At 38.2% G+C, this 16841-nt stretch overlaps 1 protein-coding gene across 9 annotated transcripts in view; it reads left to right on the top strand.

Moving 5' to 3' along the window:
• Window positions 1-1959: 1959 nt before the first annotated feature.
• The window catches only part of PRRC1 (proline rich coiled-coil 1), a 139699-nt gene continuing 124817 nt past the window's right edge, over window positions 1960-16841 (top strand). For 3 of the 9 annotated variants that reach the window (XM_055548539.1, XM_055548532.1, XM_055548504.1), the window contains exon 1: window positions 1964-2432. The gene's annotated coding sequence lies outside the window, so the exon portion shown is untranslated. Of the gene's footprint in view, window positions 2433-16841 lie in introns of all 9 variants that reach the window. The other 6 variants (XM_055548515.1, XM_055548526.1, XM_055548530.1 and 3 more) reach the window with 6 other exon arrangements.

The raw sequence follows: 16841 nt of genomic DNA, 5'->3' as shown, positions 1-16841 counted from the left end.
TTTTAACTCTCTATCGTTTTGCACTTTCTGGAATGTCATATAGCTGGAATCATATGTATGTAGCTTTTTCAGATTGGCTTCTTTCAGTTGGTAGTATGCATTGAAAAGCTTCCTCCATATCTTTTCATAGCTTGATAACTCATTTCTCTTTGGTGTTAAATAATACTCCACTATGTGGATGAACCACAGTTTGTCCATTCACCTGCTAAAGGACATCTTGATAGCTTCCAGGTTTTGACAGTTATAAATAAAGCTGCAATAAGTATCTATGTGCAGGTTTTTCTGTGGGCATAAGTTTACAGTTCACTTAGATGAAAGCCAAGGAGTGTAATCGCTGGATTGCATAGCAAGGAAATGTTCAGTTTTTTAAAAAACTGTCAAACTGTCTTTCAAAGTGGCTGGTCATTTTGCATTGTCACTTACAATGAATGGGTTCCCCTGGTGACTCAGTGGTAAAGAATCCACTTGCCAATGCAGGAGATTTGGGTAGGATCTCTGAGTTGGAAAGATCCCCTGGAGAAGGAAATGGCAACCCACTCTAGTATTCTTGCCTGAGCAATCCCATGGACAGAGGAGCCTGGCAGGCTATAGTCCATGGGATCTCAGAGAAATGGACACAACGACGACTGAGCAACAACAACATATAGTTGATTTAGTGACTTATCTTCTCATTCTTTTGATATTGTCTTTTGCAGAGCAGAAGTTTTCAATTTTAATGAAGTCCGGCTTATCAATTATTTCTTTTATGGATCATATCTTGATGATGAATCTAAAAAGACATCATCGTATCCAAGATCATCTAGGTTTTTTCCTATGTTATTTTATAGGAAGTAGTCTTTGACCCATTTTGAGTTAACTTTTGTGACGGGTGTAGTCTTTGTCTAGATTCATTGTTTGCTAGTGGATGTCCAGTTTTCTAGCACTGTTTGTTGAAAAAACAACCCTTGCTGCATTACATTGCCTTAGTTTCTTTATCAAAGATTGGTTGACTGTATTTATGTGGCTTGTTGCTGTGCTGTTTATTCTGTTCCAGTTGGTCTATTCTTTCACCAACCTTCTCCACTTCATCTATAGGTTAGTGTCTGACATTAATTTGGAGGAAATTCTTGCTTACTGCTTAAATACTGTCTGTTTCTTTTCCTTTTGCTATTCCCATTATGCATAGCTGTCCACGGTTCTTAAATATTCTGTTCTGTTTTTTCTTTCTCTTTGCTTTCAAGTTTTAGAAGTTCTGTTATGTTCTCAAGCTCAGAGGCTCTTTCCTCAGCTTTCCTAACCCATCAAATGCATTTATTTCTATTACAGTATTCTTGATCTGTAGCATTTCTTTTTTATTCTTTCTTAGAATTTCCATTTATCTGCTTAATTATCCACCTGTTCTTGCATGTTGTATATTTTGCCATTAAATACCTTAATCATAGCTTTTTAAAATTCCTGGTCTGGCAATTCCAAGCTTGCTGCCGTGTCTGACTCTGGTTCTGATGCTTGTTCATCTCTTCAAACTTTGCTTTTGCCTTTTACTATGCCTCATAATTTTTTGTTAAAAGATGTACATGAGATATTAGGTAAAGGGAACTCAGATAAATAGGTCTTCCATAATGCAGTGATGAAGTATGGAGGGAAGGAGAGAATTCTCTTTTTTAACTTTTTATTTTATATTGGAGTATAGCCAATTAACAATGTTGTGATAGTTTCAGGTGGACAGCAAATGAACTCAGCCATACATATGCATGTATCCATTCTCTCCCAAACAGGGGGAGTGTTCTTTAATTCTGTGATGGGTCTCAGCCTTGCTTTCTGAGCCTTGCTTCTGGGCTGTGAACCTCACAGGTGCTCTCAATTTTTAGGTGGGACAAGTTGATGAGAAAAGGCTGAAATTTCCCTCCTGCCAGGTCAGTTGCACATGTGCTTAATTGGTTAGTCATGTCCGACTCCCTGCGAAGCTCTTCTGTCCATGGAATTTTCCAGGCCAGAATACTGGAGTGGGTTGCCATTTCCTCCTCCAGGGGATCTTCCCAAGCCAGGGATGAACCACGTCTCTTGGGTCTCCTGCATTGGCAGGTGGATTCTTTACCACTGTGCCAGCTGGGAAACCCCCAAGTCAGATAGTCTGGGATAAAAGCCCAGCAGGTTAGGCTGTGCTTAATTAGTTTCTCCTGAGTTAAGCTTGTTAAGGGCGTGCTCTGGTGTGTTGCAAAATGGTACCCCTACCCCGTACCCCGATAGAAGCTGGAGAGGATTTTCCTCTGATATTCACTGTGAGAACCTAGTCTGAGCTCCTGGAGCTCATGAAAGCACGGAGGTCCTCCATGACTGGGCCCCTCTAGAGTTTTTAATTCTCAGATTTGTCCACACTGAGCCTCCAGCAGTTCACTAACTGCAGTTCGGGTTTTTCTGCCTCAGCACTGCTTCCTGCAGCCGTTTCTGCTCTGGTAAGTCATGACTCTACTCTTTCTATCCATCTGTCTGTCTCTTCAGTTTTGAGAGCAGTGGTCTGCCCTGTGACCTCCCTTTTCTGATGGATTTAAGAACAATTGCTGATTCTTTAGTCTGCTTGACTTTTTACTGGTTATTAGAATGAAGTGGCGACTTCTAAGCTCCTTACATGCAGGACTGGAAGCTGGAAGTCTAAAATACCATTTTTATATCAAGTAAATTTTGACTTTTTAAAATTATGACTGTGAAATTGTGTTGCAAACAAATGCTGAATTTTTCTTTCCTCTTGAATGTGCCAAAGATCCTTATTCCTCGGTTCAATACCACACTAAGAAGGGCCTACTTTGTTTTACTGGAAATTCTCAATTATTAATATTTCAGCTGTTTTCTTTTGATAATGGGGAAAATGTGCATTTTGAAAGTTTCATTTTAGTATTTCATGTAATGGTTTCCATGTGTATGGTGCAGAGTGAAATGTTGTACGTTTAGAAAATTATTTTTACCCTTTGGAAGCTTCTAGTCTAAATTGAATTTTCTTCCTTGTATGTAGCAACCATTCTTTCTGGTGTTTGATGGCAAAGCCAGGAGGAAAAGCATTAATGTGTTTCCTCAGTAACTTGTACTTCATGAATCCATGAAAAGTTCTAAAATATTAAAATGCAACTATGCATCCCAAGAATAAGATTCACAATATTTATTTAAAAGCAGCCACTAAAATCATTGTAATCAGACATTTCTTTCACTTAGTGAGTCGGTTATTATCTAAGTTATTACTCAGGTAATAAGTTATTACTTATTCATTTGAATGAGTCTAAAATTCATTCAAACTTTCCAATTCTACACTTTTTCCCTCTGGATTTTCTTATCCAAACATGTATGGAATAATGCCTGAATCCTTTCCTGTCAAAACCCTGCTGGGCAATAAATCACTTTCTATTTTAAGTAACAAGTGATTTCATTTATATCTGATCAAGACATTCAAATAGTTGCATAAATTAGTAAGACAAATCCAAGAGAAATAGGGCTTGGATACCTCTGTTAACCTTTCATTTCTCTGCAATTATTTTCAGTTACCTTGTGCAGTGATCTTATGACTTTTCAATACTTGCTGCCATCTCTGCTATCAGCAGGGTTTTGCCTAGATTCAGCATCATATGTAATCTATTCTAAGTTTGTTTGTTTGTTTGTTAAGTATTTCCATGGCCTGAATAAAAATGAAGTATGGTCATTTACCATTTTTGAAAGCTAAAGATTTTTTTCACCGTTTTTCAGCACATCAATGAGATGGGGCTGGGCTTTTTTTTTTTTTTTTTTTAAACCACTAGTCCACAGCTTTGAGCTCTCATTGGAGTGTAACGTCTGACCACATCCACACAGATTCAATGCCCTAGGTCTTGACTGTTTTTCTTAGCACTGTAAAGTTTCTGTGAGGCAGCTAATATGAAATACAGGAAGTCCAAGCTCAGGATAACTTGACAGTTTCCACTGAAGGGCTTTGAATTCTCATGGACCAAAGTTCAGTCAGAAATCAAATGAGTTATCCAAGAAGTGAAATTGTGCCTCAATACAAACTCAGGGAGGAAGAGAAATCTTTCCAAATATTGAACAAAGAACCTTAGTTCCTTTCATAAGTTTGTGTCTAATCAGAGGAGAAACTCAGCATGAATTAATAAACCAATGTGTACAGGTATCTTGTGAATATCTGGTGTGTCCTCTCTAACCCAGCAAACATTCCTATGTGTGGTTGTCCAGGCCAGGGGAGATGGAGAGAGGTAAAAGGCAGTTTGTCTTGAGTTTAGCTTCAGTCACTTCTGGCTTAGCTATGAGCATGTATGTCTGAACTGGGATGCATTATGAAGATATGCTTGGATATACAGAGTTTCTTAGACATATGGCCTGGCAATAGTTGTGAATTTTTAGTAAAAGGCAATTAATTTGGCAGGTTCTAGTGCACTTTTAAAAATTTCTACCTTTTCAGTTTCCTCTTTCTTTCACAATTTTTAAATTTAATTTTTATTTTATATTGGGATATAGCTGATTTACAATGTTGTGTTAGTTTCAAGTGTATAGCTGTAATTCAGTTGATTATATGCATATATCCATTCTTCTTCAGATTTTTTTTCATATAGGTTAAAACAGAATATTGAGTAGTTTCCTGTGCTGTTCAGTAGGTCATTGTCGGTTAACTATTTTATATACAGTAGTGTATATATGTTAATCTCAAACTCCTAATTTATCTCTCCCTACTGTGTTTCCCCTTTGGTAACCATAAATTTGTTTTTGAAGTCTGTGAATCTGTCTGTTTTGTAAATAAGTTTATTTGCATCTTTTTTTTAGATCCCTCATATAAGTGATATCATGTGATATTTGTCTGACTTAATTCACTTAGTATGATGATCTCTAGGTCCAACCATTTTGCTGCAAATGGCATTGTTTCATTCTTTCTTGTGGTTGAGTAATATTCCATTGTATATATATACCAAAACATCTTTATCCATTCATCTATCAGTGGACATTTAGGTTGCTTCCATGCATTCACTATTATAAATAGTGCTGCAATGAACATTGAGTTGCATGTATCATTTTGAAGTATGGTGTGTTCTGGATATTTGTCCTGGAGTGGGACTTCTGGATCATATGGGAGCTCTACTCTTAGTTTTATAAGGAACTTCTATACTGTTCTCCATGTTGGTTGTACCAATTTACATCCCCATCCACAGTGTAGGAGGGTTCCCCCCACCCCAGCATTTATTATTTGCAGAATTTATTTCATGCAAAGATGGGCTCGATAAAGGACAGAAATGGTATGAACCTAACAGAAGCAGAAGATATTAAGAAGAGATGGCAAGAATACACAGAAGAACTGTACAAAAAAGATCTTCACGACCCAGATAATCACGATGGTGTGATCACTGACCTAGAGCCAGACATCCTGGAATGTGAAGTCAAGTGAGCCTTAGAAAGCATCACTACGAACAAAGCTAGTGGAGGTGATGGAATTCCAGTTGAGCTCTTTCAAATCCTGAAAGATGATGCTGTGAAAGTGCTGCACTCAATATGACAGCCAATTTGGAAAACTCAGCAGTGGCCACAGGACTGGAAAAGGTCAGTTTTTCATTCCAATCCCAAAGAAAGCCAATGCCAAAAATGCTCCAACTACCGCACAATTGCACTCATCTCACATGCTAGTAAAGTAATGCTCAAAATTCTCCAAGCCAGGCTTCAGCAATATGTGAACCGTGAACTTCCTGATGTTCAAGCTGGTTTTAGAAAAGGCAGAAGAACCAGAGATCAAATTACCAACATCCGCTGGATCATTGAAAAAGCAAGAGAGTTCCAGAAAAACATATATTTCTGCTTTATTGACTATGCTAAAGCCTTTGACTGTGTGGATCACAATAAACTGTGGAAAATTCTGAAAGAGATGGGAATACCAGACCACCTGACCTGCCTCTTGAGAAATTTGTATGCAGGTCAGGAAGCAACAGTTAGAACTGGACATGGGACAACAGACTGGTTCCAAATAGGAAAAGGAGTTCGTCAAGGCTGTATATTGTCACCCTGCTAATTTAACTTCTATGCAGAGTACATCCTGAGAAACGCTGGAAGGGAAGAAACACAAGCTGGAATCAAGATTGCTGGGAGAAATATCAATAACCTCAGATATGCAGATGACACCACCCTTATGGCAGAAAGTGAAGAGGAACTAAAAAGCCTCCTGATGAAAGTGAAAGAGGAGAGTGAAAAAGTTTGCTTAAAGCTCAACATTCAGAAAATGAAGATCATGGCATCTGGTCCCATCACTTCATGGGAAATAGATGGGGAAACAGTGGAAACAGTGTCAGACTTTGTTTTTCTGGGCTCCAAAATCACTGCAGATGGTGACTGCAGCCATAAAATTAAAAGACGCTTACTCCTTGGAAGGAAAGTTATGACCAACCTAGATAGCATATTCAAAAACAAAGACATTACTTTGCCAACAAAGGTTCATCTAGTCCAGGCTATGGTTTTTCCTGTGGTCATGTATGGATGTGAGAATTGGACTGTGAAGAAGGCTGAGCGCCGAAGAATTGACGCTTTTGAACTGTGGTGTTGGAGAAGACTCTTGAGAGTCCCTTGGACTGCAAGGAGATCCAACCATTCCATTCTGAAGGAGATCAGCCCTGGGATTTCTTTGGAGGGAATGATGCTAAAGCTGAAACTCCAGTACTTTGGCCACCTCATGCCAAGAGTTGACTCATTAGAAAAGACTCTGATGCTGGGAGGGATTGGGGGCAGGAGGAGAAGGGGATGACAGAGGATGAGATGGCTGGATGGCATCACTGACTCGATGGACGTGAGTCTGGGTGAACTCCGGGAGTTGGTGATGGGCAGGGAGGCCTGGTGTGCTGCAATTCATGGGGTCGCAAAGAATCGGACATGACTGAGCGACTGATCTTATCTGATCTGATTCTGACTGGTGTGGGGTTATAACTCACTGTGGTTTTGATTTGCATGTCTCTAATAATTACTGATGTTGAGCACATTTTCATGTGCTTTTATTGATTGTGTTGTTTGTCTTTTTGTTATAGAACATCATGTGAGCTCACATGTATGTTATGTATTTTATGGAGATTAATCACTTGTTTGTATCATTTACAAATATTTTTCTCATATGGTTTCCCTTGCTGTGTTGTGCAAAAGCTTTTAAGTTTAATGAGCCCCATTTGTTGATTTTTGTTTTAATTTTCATTACTGTAGGAGGTGGATCCAAAATGATATTGCTGTGATTCATGTCAGAGAGTGTTTTTCTATGTTTTCCTCTAAGAGTTTTATAGTATCTTACCTTACATTTAGGTCTTTAATCCATTTTGAGTTTATTTTTGTGTATGGTGTTAATGAGTATTCTAATTTCATTCTTTTGCATGCAGCTGTACAGAATTCCTAGCACCACTTGTTGAAGAGACTATCTTTTATTCAGGTATATTCTTTCCTCCTTTATAGTGGACTAATTGACCACAGGTGTGTGGGTTTATTTCTAGACTTTCTGTCCTGTTTCATTTATCAACATGTCTGTTTTTGTGCCAGTACCATATAGTTTTGATGACTGATGCTTTGTAGTATAATCTCAAGTAAGGAAACCTGATTCTTCCAGCGCCTTTTTTCCCCCTCAGGATTGCTTTGGTTCTTCGGGGTCTTTTGTATTTCCATACAGATTAAAACTTTTTTTCCTAGTTCTGTGAAAAGTGCCATTATTCTTTTGATAAGGATTGCATTAGATCTGTAGATCGCTTTGGGAATTCCTTTGGATAATATAGTCATTTTCACAATATTAAATTTTCCAATCCAAGAACATGGTGTATCATTCTGTGTCATCTTCGATCTCTTTCATCAGTGTTGTGTAGTTTTCAGAGTACAGGTCTTTTGCCTCCTTAGGTAGGTTTATTTCCAGGTACTTTGGTCTTTTTGATGCAATGGTAAATGGGATTTTTTCATTAACTTCTCTTTATGATCTCTCATTATTAGTGCATAGAAATGCAAGAGACTTCTGTGTATTAACTTTGTATCCTGCAACTTTATTGAATTCATTGATGAGCTCTAGTTCTCTGATAGCATCTTTAGAGTTTTCTATGTATAATATCATGTCACCTACAATGCTGGTTTGAATTATTTTCCAATTTGAGTTCCTGCTCTTTCTTTCTCTCCTCTGATTGCCATGGTGAGGACTTTCAAATCTATATTGAATAAACGTGGTGAGAGTGGACATCTTTGTCTTGTTGTTGATCTTAGAGGAAATGTTCTCAGCTTTTCACCATTGAGAATGATGATGTTCAGTCGCTGAGTCTGAACAACCCAGTGGATTGTTGCATACCAGGTTCCTCTGTCTTGCACTATGTGGAAGCCATACATGTCCATTGAGTTGGTGATGCTGTTTAACCATCTCATCCTCTGCTGCCCACTTCTTTGGCTTCAATCTTTAACAGAATCAGAGTGTTTTCCAATGAGTTGGCTCTTTGCATTAGGCGGCCAAAGTACTGAAGCTTCAGCTTCAGCATCAGTCCTTCCAATGAATATTCAGGGTTGATTTCCTTTAGGATTGACTGGTTTGATCTTGCCATCTAAGGGAGTCTCAAGAGTCTTCTCCAGCACCATAATTTGAAAGCATTAATTCTTTGGTGCTCAACCTTCTTGATGGTCCAACTCTCACATCTGTACATGACTACTGGAAAAACCATAGCTTTGACTATACAGACTTTGGTCAGCAAAGTGGTGTCTCTGCTTTTTAATACATTGTCTAGGTTTGTCAGAGTTTTTCTTCCAGGGAGCAAGCATGTTTTAATTTCATGGCTGTAGTCACTGTCCACAGTGATTTTGGAGTCCAAGAATATAAAATCTGTCACTGCGTCCACATTTTCCCCCTTCTATTTGCCATAAAGTGACTGAATGCCATGATCATAGTTTTTGATAGTGATGTTAGCTATGGATTTCTCATGTATGGCCTATATTATGTTGAGTTTTTATCATAAACGGGTACTGAATTTTGTCAAAAGCTTTTCTTGCATGTATTGAGATGATCGTATGATTTTTGTTCTTCAGCTTGTTAATGTGGTGTATCATGCTGATTTGTAGACATTGAAAAATCTTTGCATCCTTAGGATAAATTTCACTCTATCATAGTGTATGGTCCTTTTAATATGTTGTTGGATTCAGTTTGCTAGTATTTAACACATTTTAAGAGCAAAGATTCAAGTTTAGATTTTGTCACAACTGTCTCCTTTTTATGTTCCCACTGGGAATATAAAAGGTAATATTCATCTCTAAACCTAATAATCTCTATTCATCCTGAGAGAAATAACTCAGTAGACCTGAATGGAGATTCTCTAAAAGGGCCTCAGAGATCCTCATTTTATGGACTCAACAAAGACTTTAATTCAGCTCTCAAGAAGGTGGCCATAGGGTCAGAAATGAAAAGGGAACCTTAAGTCATTTAAAGAGAGGTTACAACTCAGGAGTTAACACAACACTGATTCTGTGTTCCCATGACATTTACAACTGAGGATGTCTGACAGGAGTTGTAAATTAGAGTATATACTCTCAAATCAATTGTTGTAAGATGGTAAATATATATTCAAGGGGAAAAACTGGTAAAAATATCATAAAATTACCTGGGCTTATGGTATGTTTTAAAGATAAGTTTATTTTTTCAATGACTTTATAATTATTTTTATTTAATATTTGGTACTGGCTGTTTGTGAATTATTTCAATCCAGAAATAGGTTTTGTAACATGTCATCAGGTTATAAACATTTGTATATGCACAGAAAAGTTCTGGAAGGACATGCATACAAAAACCAGTTGTGGTTGCTTCTGGGGAAAAGAAGCAAGAAGGGAAATGGCTTTTCATTATATAAACTCTGTGGTGATTTTTATTCAGTTCTGTTCAGTCGCTCAGTTGTGTCCGACTCATTGCAACCCCATGAACTGCAGCACGCCAGGCCTCCCTGTCCATCACCAACTCCTGGAGTTCACTCAAACTCATGTCCATCAAGTCAGTGATGCCATCCAGTCATCTCATCCTCTGTCGTCCCCTTCTCCTGCTCCCAATCCCTCCCAGCATCAGAGTCTTTTCCAATGAGTCAACTCTTTGCATGAGGTGGCCCAAGTATTGGAGTCTCAACTTCAGCATCAGTCCTTCCAATGAACACCCAGGACTGACCTCCTTTAGGATGGACTGGTTGGATCTCCTTGCAGTCCAAGGGACTCTCAAGAATCTTCTCCAACACCACAGTTCAAAAGCATCAATTCTTTGGCACTCAGCTTTCTTCACAGTCCAACTCTCACATCCATACATGACCACTGGAAAAACCATAGCCTTGACTAGACGGACCTTTGTTGGCAAGGTCATATCTCTGATTTTCAATATGCTATCCAGGTTGGTCATAACTTTCCTTCCAAGGAGTAAGTGTCTTTTAATTTCATGGCTGCAATCACCATCTGCAGTGATTTTGGAGCCCAGAAAAATAAAGTCTGACACTGTTTCCACTGTTTCCCCATCTATTTCCCATGAAGTGATGGGACCAGATGCCGTGATCTTCGTTTTCTGAATGTTGAGCTTTAAGCCAACCTTTTCACTCTCCTCTTTCATCAAGAGGCTTTCTAGTTCCTCTTCACTTTCTGCCATAAGGGTGGTGTCATCTGCATATCTGAGGTTATTGATATTTCTCCTGGAAATCTTGATCCTGGCTTGTGCTTCTTTCAGTCCAGCGTTTCTCATGATGTACTGTGCATGTAAGTTGAATAAGCAGGGTGACAATATACAGCCTTGACGTACTCCTTTTCCTATTTGGAACCAGTCTGTTGTTCCATGTCCAGTTCTAACCGTTGCTTCCTGATCTGCATATAGGTTTCTCAAGAGGCAGTCAGGTGGTCTGGTATTCCCATGCCTTTCAGAATTTTGCAGAGTTTATTATGATCCACACAGTCAAAGGCTTTGGCATAGTCAATAAAGCAGAAATAGATGTTTTTCTGGAACTCTCTTGCTTTTTCCATGATCCAGCAGATGTTGGCAATTTGATCTCTGGTTCCTCTGCCTTTTCTAAAACCAGCTTGAACACCTGGAAGTTCACGGTTCATGTACTGCTGAAGCCTGGCTTAGAGAATTTTGAGCATTACTTTACTAGCGTGTGAGATGAGTGCAATTGTGCAGTAGTTGGAGCATTCTTTGGCATTGGCTTTCTTTGGGATTGGAATGAAAACTGACCTTTTCCAGTCCTGTGGCCACTGCTGAGTTTTCCAAATTTGCTGGCATATTGAGTGCAGCACTTTCACAGCATCATCTTTCAGGATTTGGAATAGCTCAACTGGAATTCCATCACCTCCACTAACTTTGTTCATAGTGTTGCTTTCTAAGGCCCACTTGATGGCGATTTTTATTAACCATGTCTAAATATAAGGTTCACAAATTCTCAAAAAGTACAAAACAATGAATGAGAGAAATGTCATGTGTGTGCATGAGGAGCTTATAGACTAATAATTTACTTCAAAATTAGAATATGTTGTGAGAAATGATAAACCAGATTTGTGCTGATGTGGCATAAAAGAAGTGTCTAATTGTAATAGCTATTTTTTTTCAAAGTATAGTGGATCTACAGTATTATATTAGTTTCAGATGTAAGACATAGGCATTTGATAGTTTTATAGGTTATACTTCAAAGTTTTTCCCCAGAAAAGGAAAAGGCTACCTACTCCAGTATTCTTGCCTGGACAGTTCTGTGGACAAAGGAGCCAGGCAGGCTACAGTCCACGGGGTCGCAAAGAGTAAGACGTGATTGAGTGACTAGCACATTTCTAAACTTATTATAAGATATATAAAAGACTATATCCCGTGTGCTATACATTACATCTTTGTAACTTATTTATTTTTAATTGGAGGATAATTGGTAACTTGTTTTGTACCTAGTAGCTTGTTCCTCTTAATTCCCTTCTCCTATTTTGTCCCTCCCCCAACCTCTCCCTTTCCGGTAACCACTAGTTCATTTTTGGTATCTGCAAGGCAACAGATATTTTCTTACAAAAGCAGGAGAAGGTATTGCATGATGGGGCCCCTTTTCTTTTCTTCCTATGGGGCATCCAACTTTAAAAAAAAAAATAATCCTCATTTACCAATTACCAGAAACATGGAATTCTATTGTGCCCAAAACAGATTCTCATGAACAAAGGAAGTAAAAGCAAACAAAAACCAAAGAGTAATTGTTTCTAAACAGAATATACCATTCTCACTGTGGGAAGAATCATTCTTTAATATAGTCTTCTCTGATTATTTTTCCCCTTTCCTTTTATTTCCAGCCATCTCTCAGGCAGGGTTGAGAATCACGTTCATGGTTTGCTGCTGTCAATTGTAAAGTAAAATATGGCCGTGGATTTGTTCATGAAGTGCTGATATTTTAAGTGAATTCTCCCGTCCTGGATGATGGCTGACCCAGCGGCTCTGTATCTGTGGCACTGGCTTTGCCAGCATGTGGCACAATGGTGACCGTGCCGTGGCAGTCAAGCTGAAGGCCATTTGCACAGTGTGACATGCCTCCTTGCTTTGTGCACTTGCGGGGATTTTGATGATGTGATCCATTGTTAGAAACAAGGGGCCACTTCATCTTGACATGGACAAAAGGGGTGAATTACTGAAAAGCTTGAAGGAGTTAAGTTTCTCACCATAAGCCAACAGTCTGGGAAGCATTGGCAGCAATATAATCCTTTAGAAACACATTGATCTTCGGGTTTCTGTTCATTGTATGCTAGAGTTCAGAATTCCATGCTTCTGAACTTTTTTTGCTTGGCAGGAAAAAAAAAAATGGAATGTTTTAAATGTATGAAACATAATAGCTTATTGTAACAGCAAAAGTATTGTGTTTGTAGGCCCCCGTTTGGCAGATTTTTCTTGAACGGTTCAGAAATCTCATGTTAACTTTTAATGCCTTTAATTGTAAAACGCACTTTAACCCCGAAATCGCCGCATCTCTGCACTGCCACAAAAAGAAACTGGTTAGTTTTGTTTTCCTGCATGTCTCATCGCTCCTTTTCTTTCTCAGTAGTCGAAGAAATACTTGAAAAAAAAATATTTTTTATATTGAGAGTTTATCTCAGCTGTTACCAAGACAAGTAATTCCAGTAATTAATATAGTCAAAATGAATAGGAAAAAAATCTGAGTCCCCTTGAGGCCGCTTTAAGCTTTCTAGTTAGTGAAAGTGGAAAATACCTACAGCAGATGATTCAGGCAATGGTTTCCCATTATGTAACAACCAGCTTGCAACAAAAGCCAAAGGAAGAAGGCAAATAGAGTAAATATGGATTTCCAAAGCTTCTGAATAAAGGTGAGAATAAAACATTACATTCTGTACTTCCAAAATGATTTTTCACTTGAAGTTTCTAAAACTGACAAGCACAATTTAGAATTACTTGACCTTTTATACTACTATTTCTAGTAGAAGAAAACTTTCATTTCTGCATATAACTAAAGTTCTTTTCATATTCCACAACAGATAGTGTTTAGATGGTGTAAAAAAAAAAAGCCAAGTTATTGAAACATAATTTTATCATCATTTCTATTACCTAAAAGCACAGGCTATAACAGTACAAAGAATATCATCTAACTTGAGGTAAATAAAGATTAATTTTAACTTGGTTCACATTAAGTATTTTGCTGAATACAATAGAACACGTTCTTAAATTTTAACCCCTCTCCCTATAAAAATGATTTTACATTGATGTTGAACACCTGTTTCATTTGAGTGAGTTTACTGATGTTATGTATTATGTACTGTGTGAATTCTCCACAACCAATGAATGATCCAGATTGACTTTCCCTGCCAAGATATGAGCTGATTAGTTCTGCGATGGACTGTTACAATCATAAAGTGAAAATGTATTTAATATTGACTTCACTAAGACACACAGGAGACAGATTGGCCCCTAACAATAGCATCATGGTCTTCAAAGCCAAATGGAAATGAATTTCAGATCTTGGACACCACTGCTTCTTCCCTTCTATCACAGGAATAATTAGTGCTAAATGTACTTTTCTTAAATGCATCAAAGATAATTTGATAGTTTGCATCAAGATTTTTGCCAAGTGTGTTTGGTTTCTGTTCCTATCCAACCATTAATCTATTAATCAATGCTCTTGGTAAATACTTAGCTCAAGATCAGTTTCCAGCCTTTAAACTCAAGCAGTCTGACTCCAGATCTTGCATTCCTAACCACTAAGCTGTGCATACCCAAGCAATGTTGATTTCACAGAACTGATTTGACTGGATACTTCCACAGATACCCTGAGCAAAGTGCCTTGAAAAGAGGATGAGGGAACTTATTTGTCCAATGAAATCTGATGACTTAGCAGAGGTCGAAGTTAAATTATGCTTTCCTCACATTCTAATTTATCTTATGCTACTTTAAATTAAATACCAAGGCAATATTTCTTTGTAATGTGTCTGAAATACTCCCAGTTTATAGGTTCTCCTAGAATGTTACATGCAATTTAGGTTCGCTGTTTTCATCATTAAGTTTATTTCTCTTTAAATGAAAGATCCATTTAAATTAGCATGCAAGTTAATTAAGAATGAGTGTGTAATTCATTTTATGGATAAGTAAAGTGAAAAGGTGTTAAGACACTTCAGTGCATAACATTTGATGCAATTTTTTTCTACTACACTCTGTTTATAGATAATGCTGTCTTGAGTGCCTGGCTATTTTTCTCAAAATGTGAGGTAACACAGTAACTATTATGAAAAGGGGGCTATGCTGTGCTTTAGGCAGATAATAAATAATGTAGTATTACTATTCAAAGGTGGGAATGATTATCTCTGGCTAAAGGAGTAGGATGTGGGAAGAAAGACCCAGAAGAACATCTCCCAGGATGGGTCTTGAAGAATAAGTAGAGCATGGTCTTATAAAAAAGATGCAGAAGGCCATTCCAGGTAGAAGGAATATTCAAAGGAGGACAACTCTGGTTCCTAAACTGTGGTAGACTCAGCTAACATGGGCTCTTTCCTGATACAAGCACTTGAAGATTCTGGGGGGAAAAATAGGAAAAATAATGTAAATATTATGGTTGAGACTGTAAGATAAAAAAAGTGGGAGGGGACAATCCTTTTGGTATCAAAGAGAGTTCCTGAAACATAGAGCAGTAGAAGTAGAGACTATTGCCACTGTGGTCAGAAGGTAGGATCTCAGACCCACAGTTAGGTCTCGAACAGGCCTAGAAGCTGAAGACTTAATGTCTGCCTAGAAATAAGAGTCTTGCCCTCCATATATGAAGTTAGGAAAGGCTGCTCACTCTGTGACAGGAAGCTAGAAGAGTGACATCTAGAGGACCAATGATGGGGAAGAATGTCCAGAGCAATGTGTAGGGAAAAATCTCCATAAAAAATGTATATAGTTCATCTAAGATGAAAATTTGACATAAAAATTATTCAGTGCTTTGTGATATCCCTAGATACCAGATATTGTAAAAATCAATACCATTCCAGAATGTCACTTGCACAACTCAAGCCACATAGGATTAAAGATAAACAATTAAAAAGATACAACGATTCCTACTGAAGATGGACTTACAACAAACATTACCGAACAAATGAGGAAATATATCATACTTGAAAATTAGCAAATACAGGAAGCAGAAGAGTAACATCTTCAAGAATTTGAGATAAATCCATCTGAAAAGGGAAAAAATACTTATGTATATTTATAGAGGGATAAACAAAGGAATGAAATCCAAAAGGAGAACCAACACATCAAGACAAAAGAACAAGTGGATTACAGAAAGAATAAAAAGAAATTTCTAGAAACACACAGTCATTTAAAATGTCAGGGTTAAACAGCAGATTACACAGTCAAGCAGGAATCTGTAGCAGCCATGAAACTGAGCGCGGCAGCTCTCCAGTAGGGAATGTAATTGATGAATGGCCCAGGTGCTTTGCTCTGAATCTATCCCCACATTCAGGCAGAGGCAATTCTTCCAACAGCCTGATCCAAATCAATGACTAAGTGCTCTAGGGATACTAAGGCAAACTGAGTCCTCAGAGATCCAGGAGTCTTCTAATGAGTGACTGTGCCCTGAGGTTTCCCAATGGCCTGGCAGAAACTTTCTTAGGGAGTTTAAGACACCATGTATCCAACACCCCTTCCTTCCCTCTCTCCTTTGAGGAGTCAGACTTGCATCCCCAGTCTGATAGCTTCCTACTTCCTCCAGTTCCCTCCTTTTCTCCTTCACCACCATTTTCTTCAATTAATCTCTTGCTGTCTAAACCCATCTTGATGGGGACCAAACAAATGCAGAAAAAAGACCTGAAATAGAGGTTTCAGAAAAATTATCAAGAATGCAAGACTGTAATAGTTTATATCATCCAAAAGCAAGGGCAAAATTAAAACATTTTTGTTTTTTAAAAATACAAGTAAGGCATTTTACTCACAGATCCTGTTTGCTGATACAATTCAGGAATAAGAACATGGAACCCAAAATGAAGGAACTGATCCTAGAAAATAATGATAAATACATGGCTATTTTTAAAATGAGAATTAAATATAAAAACAGCAAATGACATAGTTAATGAGAGTTTTTTAAATGACCCTAGGTTATTCAGTTCAGTTCAGTTCAGTCGCTCAGTCATATCCGACTCTGTGATCCCATGAATTGCAGCATGCCAGGCCTCCCTGTCCATCACCAACTCCCAGAGTTCACTCAAGCTCATGTCCATCGAGTCAGTGATGCCATCCAGCCATCTAATCCGGTGTTGTCCCCTTTTCCTCCTGCTCCCAATCCCTCCCAGCATCAGAGTCTTTTCCAATGAGTCAACTCTTCGCATGAAGTGGCCAAAATACTGGAGTTTCAGCTTTAGCATCATTCCTTCCAAAGAACACCCAGGGCTGATCT

This window comes from Bubalus kerabau, chromosome 1 (genome assembly GCF_029407905.1).
Source record: "Bubalus kerabau isolate K-KA32 ecotype Philippines breed swamp buffalo chromosome 1, PCC_UOA_SB_1v2, whole genome shotgun sequence".
NCBI lineage: Eukaryota > Metazoa > Chordata > Mammalia > Artiodactyla > Bovidae > Bubalus > Bubalus kerabau.
Note: the sequence above shows the minus strand (reverse complement) of the source record. Positions and strands in the feature narration are given on the sequence as shown.